This window comes from Folsomia candida, unplaced genomic scaffold (genome assembly GCF_002217175.1).
Source record: "Folsomia candida strain VU population unplaced genomic scaffold, ASM221717v1 Fcan01_Sc002, whole genome shotgun sequence".
Taxonomy (NCBI): domain Eukaryota; kingdom Metazoa; phylum Arthropoda; class Collembola; order Entomobryomorpha; family Isotomidae; genus Folsomia; species Folsomia candida.
The window spans coordinates 11057724-11070175 of NW_019091194.1; the positions used below are offsets into that span (position 1 = coordinate 11057724).

The 12452-nt window shown below is 37.3% G+C and overlaps 1 protein-coding gene across 1 annotated transcript in view; it reads left to right on the top strand.

Moving 5' to 3' along the window:
* LOC110843093 (Down syndrome cell adhesion molecule homolog) overlaps positions 1-12452 on the top strand; it is a 105788-nt gene that overhangs the window by 77877 nt on the left and 15459 nt on the right. The gene's annotated exons all lie outside the window — the stretch shown is intronic.

A 12452-nucleotide genomic window follows, 5' to 3' on the forward strand; every position in this document is an offset into this window, starting at 1 on the left:
GAGAGGCAGACCCATGACAGCTAACAAACGTAGGTAGGTAAGTCACCCAAGTGGAAACAACTGAAAAAGTGGGATGAACAGGAGCTAATTAAATCATCCAAGTTAAGAGTTAATTTTTGCATGTCACCTCCAATTGTTCGTACTTTGTTACCTTTGAATGTCGTAATATGTATAATACCAGAGTAAAGCGAGAAGTGATGCGTTCAGTTTAGTGTAGGCATGGGTGTGCAATGTGACAACGACATTCTTGTTATATGCAGGCCTCTTAGGATTAGGTAGTGCATCTATACGTATATTTACTATGCACGCTATGCATTGTATACAGGCAGAACTCATTACCAGCACTTTATTCCCATTTCTAATGAAATTTCAACACTTGAGCACACCGACTCTCTTCTTCATTAATATCATAATATTATTATGGCAGACATTCATCTGAGATCCACTCAACCTAAAATTCGTTAACGACTACAACTACGACGTCGCCGTCATTGAGAAGTGAATACAGAGTTGTAAATTCAATCTGTTTACGCAACATCTCTCAAGAAAGGACTTAATATATCCAAGCAAGTGGAAATAGCATATGGCAAATATTTTTAGCTTTTAGAAGCAGCACATCATTTTGTTTCGTCACTTGATATACATCTCAGCATCCCAAAATTATGAGTGATATATTCATCATACATATTTTAAAATATATTTAGTGTGTTTCTTGCCACAATTCCATTGGGTTTAATTGTGAGCTGTATACTTCTTAGCCATCTAAATTGTTTTTTTGCCTCAGCATATCTTTATCAACACTGATTTCCAGCTCGTCTTGTATTTAATTAAAATATAGCTATTCGATTTAAATTGATGGAGAAAATCCCCATAAGACATGCAGTGACTACTTAAATGTTGACTCATTCTGAAGGCATACTCCACAACTGTTGTATTTCTTGTTGTAAACTGTTCTCCCGTAGTAAAGCGTCGGGACACTTTTTGTCTCATTTTATTTCTGTAATTACAATGCGTCAAGATTATTATTCTAATTGAGCTGTGTCTTTAATGTGTTTTTGTGAGCGGATGTCATTAGATAAGAGTGGAATGACCAGCGACAGCAGCAGGAAAACATGATCAGAATAAATCGGTCAACTTTATAAAACTTGATGCTTATTAAGATAAGATGCATTCTGAAGATGCACTCCCGTCATCGGATTCTGCTGGACACTTTGTCAACCTCCAAAATGTTTTGTAGAATTGAAATTTCAAACAGTAATACATATCTTTTGATTAGAACGGACTGCATCATTTATAAACCAGAGAATAGTAAACACATGATGGAATAATTATTGCTACATGAAAGCAAAAGTTCTGTATTGCTGTTTGATTCTGTAGTGCTTTTCGTTTGCTATTTGCTTATTATTCTCTCGTGGGTTTGTGAGTGTCTGCATTTCGAGGTGTTGTTGTTACTTTCCTCCCAATGAGCAAGTCTATAGAGCCGATTCTTCGTCCTTTCGAAAGATGAAATGAGTGAATCACGGGATTTTCCGGTTGAGAAGCCATGCAGGTGTCGTCTACGTAGATTTATTTGGTGAGGTGAGAGAGAGATGGGATTGTGCCTCAACAACAAGATGAAGGTGAAGTCGATTGTTGATGGAAGAAAGGGTTAAATTAAGGAACGGTTGGGTTGAGGGTTTTCAAGGTGGAGTGAGAAATTTTTGAGACCCTCGTTGCCATCTGCCCCCTCGTCAGTTCCGTCACACAGTCATGGATAGAAATAATATATCAAACAAGGTTGAAGTTAATTTCTAAATATTAAGAAGTACATTAAAAACGACGTTTTAAATTATTAAGAATAATAACAAGTGTTCAATTTGCTTCGCCTCTTGAAAAGTAATGTATTTAGTATTGGTAATTACGATGCACCTAATGTAGTGATTTTTTTATTATTATTCTGAGCTGAGCGTAAAATGCAAATGTTTCCTTAATACTAAAAAAGCCGGAATTTGACTTGGCGTAAGATGAAGTCGGAATATTAACGCAGTCAGGACTGCTCGAGTTTAAAAAAGCAGCGAGTATAATATATTCCTTGGACGGCACCTTTACCAAGTTAGCTGACGAGGAAGACTCGAGAATCCATTTAATTTCGTCCATCTTTCACGAGACGCTTTGGTTCGTCCGTGTAAATGCCAACGTTAGCAAAATGATAATGAAAGGTTACAATGCAACTGGTAGTAATAAGTAAGGCGAGTGGTGTGGTATTAGTGTTATTGGTTGGTGAAGTGTAGATGAGATTTTTTCTGGTGTTTTCTTGCTTTTTTTCTTGAGCTGGAGCTGCCAGATGAGACTCATGATTTCAAGATTTACCAGTTTGGTTCGTTTGATTGGAAACCACTCATTTGATATTCTTGCTGCGTTTACTTCCACCAAGAAAAGAGGAAAACCAGAGTTGATCCAATCCAACGACTGGGTTTTGTGTTTTGGTGCTTTGCTCAAGTCAAGTTCAAGATTCACGATGATCTGTTGTTGGTGGGGTCCCGACTGGCAGCATTATTATTGTCTGCGTCTACTGGTCAATTCAAAAGACCGGTTCCTCACTTGGAGAATGAAATTACCGTGTTTGATGGTAAAGGCTACTTCAGCTACCAAATAATTCTGCTGTGGGGCATGTTTCCATTACATTGTCTCCGAATTCTCTGGCACCGACCGACACATCACAACTCTCAATATTCCTCAAGAGAGGCACATCAAAGTCAATGCGTCAAAACTGCATTCAATTCATGGGTGCTGTTGTTTTGGGATTAAATCTTTTGCCAAAGAGCCAAAGCTGTCAAGTAAAAGTCGCAATATCATACATTCTTTAAAACAAGATCAACTAGTGTGCATTTAATTATCTTCAACTCTGCGCCATGATTGCAGTCCTCTAAAAGTTTCCAAGAATATCAATTAATTGCACGGCATGAATTTATGCATTCCATTGAACGCTTTGCTACTTAAATAACGGGTCTAAGAATACTTCTAATGTAATTTCCAGAAATAGATTTTTGATATTGATATTGATTATGACTTTTGAAATTTCCAAGTTTTGTTTAACACACTGGGTGTGACCCTATCGATGTGACTACACACATACACGCCTATCGTGTATTGTATTGATTGGGCTCAAGGGTTGCAATCAAGAGGCGAGAAGGAAAGGAAGAGGGAAGAGGTGAGGACAAGAAGAAGGTGAAACGAGTGAGAACAAGCATTATTAGTTTTTACTGTTTTACTCTTATGGCCAAAGTTTGTCGGTTTTATATCAGTGCTTTCCATATGGTGTGAAAAGTAAGTTGGTTGTTGGTTGGGTGATGTAATTGCACAATTGGTCTTTATTATTAGGACTGCGAGTAAAAGCTGCAATCGGCTGAGAAAATCTTGGAGGAGAGAATTAAGGGTTTCGTGAACTGGAACAGGTGTGAACGAGTAGTGTGTGAAGAAACTTACTTAAAGCGTTGTTTCCCATATCATTGGATTGCACTCAAATTCACTTGGTTTCCATTTCTGTACATCCACAAAGAAAATTCTGAACAGTTGCTTATTCTCTTTGAAGCAACTTTCACATTTGCATAAAAATGGTGTGCGTATGTCTGCGAGGAACAAGGTATCTGACCCATAATGACTTTATTAGTATAAGAGTTGTCGTAAAAATATTTGATTACTGAGAACCAAGCACCTGTGGATAATGAATAATTTATTCATTTCTTCTTGTTTACATTTCCATCGTCAGAGAAAAAATCAGACGAAGACTGACTTTAGCTATGCATATCAAACATGGGAGAATATTACGTGGGTTTATTTTACGTCTCTTATTCTTTTATTTATTGAAATGATCCAGTTATGCAATTCTGCGAATGCCTTAATATTCGTGTTCTTCTATTAATGCGCTTTTTGGTGTAAATGTTTGCAAATTCATTTTTGCCTGTTAGGAAAGTGCATTTTAACTTGGATTTTCAATTCATTGTTCAAAATGCAAATAATTGTTTAGTTGTTACAGTAAGATTACGCCTAGTTTACTTGTTGTTGTGGGTGGCTGGGTTCCAAGATGGTTTTGATAAGGTAACCAACCTTGTAAGTGTGAAGCAGATTTGTTCAGGTTTGTTCATCTCACTTTAAGCACTTTAATTTGGAGTTGGACAACAACATATCTGGTCTTTCCTGACTTGAGGAAAGGCAGAGCGAGGAGTTCTTGCTCATAAGATGCCCACCATTGTAATAACGTAATAACAATACAAAATAGTTTAATTTGGATGTTGAACTTTGCTCAGAATCAAATCGCTCTCTCCTTCTACGGTATAAATGAGGAGAGCGAGTTTAAATGACATTAAAATACCTGCTTCTGATGTTACATATGTCAGACTTTGTATAATTTTGGGTGTGAGTTCATTTTCAAAGAAGTGTGCATATATGAAATCCAGGGTTAAAAAGAGTTCACTGGATGGTGATGCAGTTTTCATATAAATAACATAAATGATATCAACATACGAATATACATATGAGCATTCTGCACGGCCGATAACGCAGAGTATGAAGTTTTGTGTAAAACGTGGGGGTTGAAGGTATTTGCTTGTTTAGCAAAGTTCCTTTGATCTCAATTCCCTAAAATCTCTCCACACTTGCGACCATGATGAAGTCAGAACTCGGAGATTTATTTACGAGACTGTTTTGGATGTAAATCTCTCTCTCCTCTCGGATGTGTGTTCATGAGTGACATAACTTTTACTGCTTACTCCATAGCCTTCGTCAGACTTTTATTTTAATGCAGCATACACACACACACGGAGGGTAAACAGTTTCAACTTTCATCCACAAATTCCATGCAAACAAAGTCAAGAGTTACCCCTTAACCAGCAGTGCATAGGGTTTCTGGTCTACTCTGACAAATTGACTCAAGACGAATGGGATCCTACCAACTCTAGTTATCCAGTCATGTAATCCTCTTTTTCCCAGATTTCTCCGGGATATGTACAGGATTGAGATGAAAGATCTATGAGCCATGCGAAAGATTTTTTTTACACAAAAGTCACAAGCTCAAATTCAAAGCCCCCTAAATTTTCCGAACCATGTTTACTATTTGTATATTTAATGATACAACTTGTGCAAAGGTAAACATTTTAATGAAGTCGAGTTGAATTTGTAGTTGAAGCAGTTGACTTTATTTTCTCTCTGTTTCTCTCAACCGTGTATTTCTTGCTCATAAAGTGGATGAATTTAGTGGATCAGTGTGATGAAGGGAGGATGAGCATGGTGATATCATATAGTCAGTTAGTAGACTATGCATAATGTGCTTCTACATCTTACTTAAGTACGTTCGACTTCTCATCTTTTGTACAACAACACAGATTGCCTCATCAGTCAAGAATTCACACACTTCACATACAAGTGCTTACCATTTTACTGATTGATTGAGCTACTTTTCCTGGTAAATATTATTTTCGCCATTTACTAAATGGGCAATAATTATCGTGCAATTCTTCATCTCAGCAGAGTTTCTGCAATCAATAATTTGCGTTATCAAAATTGGATCATATCATATAATATAGATACCTATATAATTTTTGAAATTCGTGATTACGGCCTAATGATCTTAACCAGTACAGGTTTGACCAATTTAGTTCATTTGTATAATTAGAGATGATTGAAAATGGTAATTAATAAAGGATATTCCTCAGGCTGAAAGCCAGGTAGCTCATTTCGTATGTGAAGATGGTTTCAAAGTTTGGTTAAAATGGAAATCAAAATTCAAAAGACATTTAAATTACCCAGGCGAACGCATACGTATGAAGGATCTACGCAACAAATGTAAATAAGTTGGGAGCTCCGAAACATGAGGGGAAGCAAAAAGCGGTTTGGTTTCGCATTCAACAGTCATTAATTCGTTGAAATGAAATGTTATACTTTAAACTTTGATGATGCAGAGATTTATGTTTATCATTGTATTGCAATTTGATTTTCTGTAATTAGTAGTCCAGAGCAGTGTCCAGAAGCTGTGCATCGTCGGGCACCCATTACTTACTTGCTCCCTTTGCGCTTCCACGCAGTTGTTCCCTTTATTTTGGATCGTCTGAAATCCTAAAACCAAACCCGCTGTTTATTAAAATTGAGAAGATGGAATAAGAAATTCTTGAATTAGGGGAATTTTTACGTGCGTATTCTTTTTTCACCATCAATCAGGTCAATCATTGTGAGGAGCTCCATTCCATTCCTACCGTTTCCTCATGGTTGGGCTGCACCTGTAATCAGACTCCTTCTTTGAAAAATAAAGGATTTTTTCCTACTCGGCTCAAGAGGGATCATTAGCATTGTTATTACGAGTAGCATTATTATTATTATGGGGCTGATGATGTAGACAAAAAGAGGAGGAGGTAGGTAGCCAAAGTCTGAAATGTTGAATCATGTTGGTGGTGCAAGGTTTCTATTTGCTTGGAGCTTGCTTCGAATGGTCAATAAATCGACGACTGGATGCCAGAGACTCCTTTGCTGCTGCCGGACCCAAATCTAGTTTTAGGCATTATTAATCATGAGATCAAAAATTGGCTTCCTTATCAAATCCAGATCAGGATTTAAGGGCTTCTCTTCTCCTCTTGGACTGGAACAACGGAGGCTGGATTTTTGGCATGATGATGACGACGATGGTTCGATATAGATTGGGTCCGATCCGATATATGATATAAGCTTGTGGTGTAGCGATATATGTATATTCCGCCAATTGTTTTTGGACCGGATCAATTACACCTTGCTCTTGTGGGGCTGACTATGAGTGGATCCATGCCTTGTTGCCAGTGGAAAGTAGTCTTCCTTGATAATATACGTACGTACAAGGAGGCGAACGACGGAGTGGACGAGATGGGTATCTTGGGTGTATTTCGATTTGATTGCAACTGCCATTTGAAATTCGATATTTGGTTATCAATTCAATGTTATGTGATTTTTATGGAAAATTCTAAGTTCAATCGGGATCATTCATATCAAGTTATTGAAGCGATAGACACTTTGATAAAAGTCTCATCCAACAATTATTTCCATTCACAATGCGTATGCCAAAGACTCCACGTTTCCAATGATTCGTGTTCGTGTTCCAGTCTTCAAGATTCGAATAAGAATTGAATGCGTGTACATATGTACATACATTCGATCTGATTGTTGTTTCGTGGAAAAAATGCTCGTGATGAGCATTTTAGTTGTGTTACAACGGAACGGAAACCCGAGTAAAGTAAATTTAGCCCATTCTCACAACAATCAACGCTGATGATTTCGATTGTTGGTATGATAAGTCACTTACTTACTTTTCACTGAACATGAACGGTGGATAATCATCACATAACTTATTCCATAACTTTGACGCGCAATGATAAAAGTGAATAAGAATGAGAGGAAACCCTTTCTTCGATTTAGCGTGTTTGACTTGAGGGAGTTGAACCGAGTTATCATCATCATCATCATAATGCACAGTCGTAAGTGCACCTGGATGGATGGTGCCCATGAGTAAAAGGTCCTCCGTGGTAGCAGCATCTATCTACGTAGTAATTGCTGAGCGTATTCGTAACAAGGAGCAGCGTGGTACAATCAATGGTGGGAAAATCTGCCAATTCTCCACTTCTTTGGGTGCAACGCGCAATTATTCCGTGATTGTACACTTGTGAGCTGGAGTGGATGAAGTAGTAGAGCTTGGGAAATTCTCAGGTGTGCAGTTCCGTCGTTGTCGTCCTTTCTCCTTCCTTCACACAAATACACACGAATACGTATAGCCTTGCAATAGAATAGTATGACTTTGCTGCTCATCGGTCTTTAAATCAGTTGGTTTGATGTACAATAATAATAATAATGGTAATAATTTCCTACCTCGTTACAAATGTCTGAGGAATATATACAATAATAAATTTTGATGTATGACTGCGTGGGTGATTCATTACGCGTATTCATCATCATCACAGAAAGCACAATACGATTATGGAACCATTCAGAAGTTCAAGTTTAATAGGCGACTTCCTTTAAATTTGGAAATTGCAGACAACAACGAAATCATTTAATTTCATTTTCATGTTTAGTCCAAATTCACAAATCAAGAGTGCAGTGTAATGAGCTTGCCTTCTAGCTTGGGTTCGTCAAACTCCTTCCCGGTGGTTATTCTTTGTAACAATGATCATGACATAATATGGATGAATTTGAGTTGAACTCATTCAGGATTTCGTGAAGAGGTCGTGCAGAATTGAAAGTGTTTATTCGTTCCTTAGAAAATGCGACGACGGCATTCATCACATAAAAAATATGGCACACCTTATTTGTTCGTTTCAAATTTGATCACCGAAAGGGAAATGGGAGTGAATTAATTCGTGCAAGTTTGCATTTTTACGAAAAATTTGAATCTGCAAACATATAGACCTGTTTTTGATATGGAAATTAACTTGATATTCGGTTAGTCTTTTCTAAAATAATGGAAACTTGATGAGTCAAGCTGCGAGATAAGTGAAACTCTCGATCTTATTCTTTCAGCAGAAAACGAAGTACCGAATCATAAATTGATTTCACCCACAGCTTACTAATATTGCTTGGCGCAACTAAATAAATACGCAAAAAATTGTAGGACGTACATGCATTCGCACATATGCATACTACCAACCGTTCAGTTAGATTGAATTCGAGACGACCATGGCCGTTTAGTGAAAAAATTCACGTAACTAATCTCACGATTTGGAGATGGTGGATTAGATTTATGTTTGTTGTTGGACCAAGAAATTCAAGGTGCAAAAGTCTGATTAAAAATCTTAACGAGGAGGACCGCGTATGTGAATTGGCTGTGCAGTACCAACGGCTCAATATTAATGGATCTTCCTTGGGCTGATGATGGGCTACTCGTTGCAACGGGAATTAATTGCATTGCCAGCTTCTTCTATTCGGTGTGTACATAATAATGTTGACTGTGTCCGAAGATCTGATCTGATGCTAAAGTGCTCGACTTGACTGCTTTATTTGATACATAATCACATTCAATGGGTATGGACGGACCTAATTTATCCACATATTCAGTTCAGTTACAACATTATTGTTGTTTCAACTCTTCAAGATTAAATGAATATTCTCGTTTGATTGGATTGAGTTTCACTGGCGAAGGTTTATGAATGTGGCAAAACCACAAATTCTGTAGTAAGGACGTATGTATGCAGAATAGCAGCATCCAATCTGTATCATTAGCTGGAAATCTTTCAACTGACACCTGCATTCACCGAGACACGACAGTTAGTAAAATGTTGTTTTGCAACGACCAACCAATATCCCTTCAAAAGTAAACGGCAACACATCTTGCAAGTTCCACATTAAACTTGACATAGTAGAAAAGTAGTCAATTAGAATAAATTCATGAGATGTGATAAGGACCTCAATCAAAGGAGTAGAATAATCTCATAATTTACACCTGGTTTAATCACAAATCCTTTGAATTTAAATACTCCAGTAGTTTTCAACGGACGAAATTGCATGATTTGGTCAGCTAAGAATGCTGTATTTATCAACTGGTATTAAATAACGTTAACGGCTGAGGCTGAAAACTCAATTTAAATACTTGAGCATTGCTATAAAGCAGTATATTTGCAAGCCGATATTTAGATCAAGTTCCAGTCTACAAAACGAATTATCTGCCTACATTTTAATTTTCAAATAAATCAGATTTAAAATTAACTATGAAGACCGCTTTCAATCCACTCGAGTTATCAGATGAACTGAACAGCATCTGAGATTTGCATTAAAATTTTTGCAGTCGCAGGGTGAAAATGCTAACAAGAGCAGCTTTCCCTGTAGCAATTATTTACATGCATTGGCACACCACCTTCTCAGCCACTAAAATAATTGTTCCATTATCTAATCCTGGCCAATCAGTTTATTATGTAATCTCTCACACTTTTCTTATCCAAATAGTTTCTCATAGCTGGTTAATTTTTGGATAATCTTTAAATTGAAATGGGACGTGAATTTTATTTGGTATGAAAGAAAAAAACTGTAACCTTTCTCGTTACCAACTGCAAGAAATATAAATCTCTCATGACGATTTATTACTGTTTGAAGAAAAGGGTTGAGGTTGAAGGTGTAAAGTGGATGGCAGGTGTGATTTGTTTCCTTCCTCAAGTTTTGTGTTTCTTTGTTTTAAACCTAAACGGAGAAGAGTAATTATTTATTATCTCCGGTGTCGGATATGAAGCTGCATAGATGGGAACTTGAAACTTTTAATTGCTTATCTGGCAGATCTATTTTGAGAGAAGAGATTTCTAATGATTTGTACCTTCTGCTTATGACAGTTCACAGTTGAGTTAAGCCCAAGTTAAAAAAAAAGTTTTTCCAAGAGTTTGATCATCACTTCCTAGACTTGTTTACTTTTAATGAGAAAATCTCCAAGTTTTACCAAATAATAAGACTTGGAAAGAGTTAGCGGATACAATTTTTCCCGAAATCCTGAAATATTAGGGGAACAAACATCCCTGTAAATGAAGATAAACTCGAATTAGAGAGACAAGTTGAAAGTGTGTAAAATACACAGAGGTAAAAAAGTCTTTTATGCTCAAGGCACAGAAGAAATGAAACATCATCAAATCTATTGTCTGTGATTCATAGCAATGGAAATGAATTGGGGGAAGTATGTTTCTGAGACGTGGAATGTTTCTGACATTGGGGTTACGCATTCAGTTGGTGATTGACTCTGGGGACGGGTAAATAAGTCGACCTCAAGAAATTTGAATATGTAATGTTGGTCATTGCTCATCTATACATATCAACTTTGGCATGATCGATGCGTACAATTTTAGTAAATATGACAAATTGTTACAAATCTGGAAAATTGAATTATTTAAATTTGAAATGTGTCCAACCATCCTGAAAGCATTGTATCTTACACACGTACATATGTACAGATTGTGCTATTTTTGCTACTGATTTGATGAACTGGAGGAGTCAAGGCCTCTCTCTGTTTCGGTTTGGTGGATTCTAAGCTCGAAAGAAATGAAATGGAAGTCAAAGAATAATCGGAAATGGGGTTTTGTCTCAGGAACAATGGCCAGTCATCTGGTTGGCTGGGTTTGCTTTGCTTTGAAGCTTTAGCTTTATTTGAGAATCTTGTGTTTGAGCCTTGTTTTTTAAGTCCACCATGCACTGTTTCTCCCCCTGATTCCACCAACTTCATCTATTGACGATTAGCCCTTGTTGTCTATATTGGTCTTCGGCCGTGTACGTGCAGTGACTTGATGGTCCCTCCGAAAGTCCAGGAGAAGTATTAAAAAAGAAAAAACATGAGGTAACACAATGAACGAATGATAATAAAGGGGATAAAAAGGATGAGGAGGAGATTTGTGCTGCTGCAGCAACTCTCCAAATCTTTGGGCTAGTTACCTTTTTTACCCCGGTAAAATGTTGGGGTAGGCTATTTACGTGTGGATACGTTCTTAATCTTGGGCTGGAGGAGAGGAAAAGATGTTTCATTTTATGTTATTGTTGGTGAATGTTATTTGTGAAGTTGGTGGAGTTTTATGTACTGACTCTGCTTTCCTATCTTGCATCCTTCTTACGGGGTGGATCTCGCTCCCCTCAAAAAAACAAATGGAAGATGAGAAAAGGTGAAGTTGAAGTTCATAATAAAAAATGGTTTCCCATTATCCCCTGTTTTTCAGTCAGTCTTTGTTCCTTTGACTTTATTTGTATTTATATGTATAGCTACTTTGGCCCCCAATCAGAATCTGAGGTGTTTCCTGCATGAGTATATGTCGTTTGTATATTAAAAAGCAAAGTTTTTTTTCTAGCTGCACCTGATTCCCTTTACTTACTTTTTTTAGCATACTAAACTTTATATAGAGTGACAAACGCAGTGAGCTAATTTCGTGGATGCGTATATTTCAGGAAATATGTAAATGTTTCTGCTACCACTTTACGAAGGGAATCCTTTGAAGCAGAGCAGACAGCAGGGAAATAGAAATAAGTCTCATTTCCTCCGTGTCCCATTCTTTCTCAACCCATCACGGTCTTTATATATCGAGATCGAAGGGTTTAAAAGTACGTACACACAACTTGATACAACGTATAATACTTTTTTTAGCTACATGACTGCCTAGCCTGGTAACAGACTTTCAGTTTCCGTTGTTCTTCTTCAAACCACGTAAAACCGCAAGACGCAATGGGCAACTGAATCTGACATGCTGCTGTTGTTGTGTTGTTTTCTCTTTCAAACATAAGATGACAGATGGTAACTAACTCAACTCGTCTGTTCGGTCAAATCTTAACCAACTTTGCCGTGTTTTCATTTAAAAAAGAGATTCATAAAGAAATAGAGTAAAACTGGTGGTTGGACACTATTGTCAAGTCGATGGTGGAAAAAATATAGAAATAATAGATTTGGATCTGGAATTGTACCCATGTGTGCGTCTCCTCGCTTGATTCAATGCAGAAAATCCTCCTCC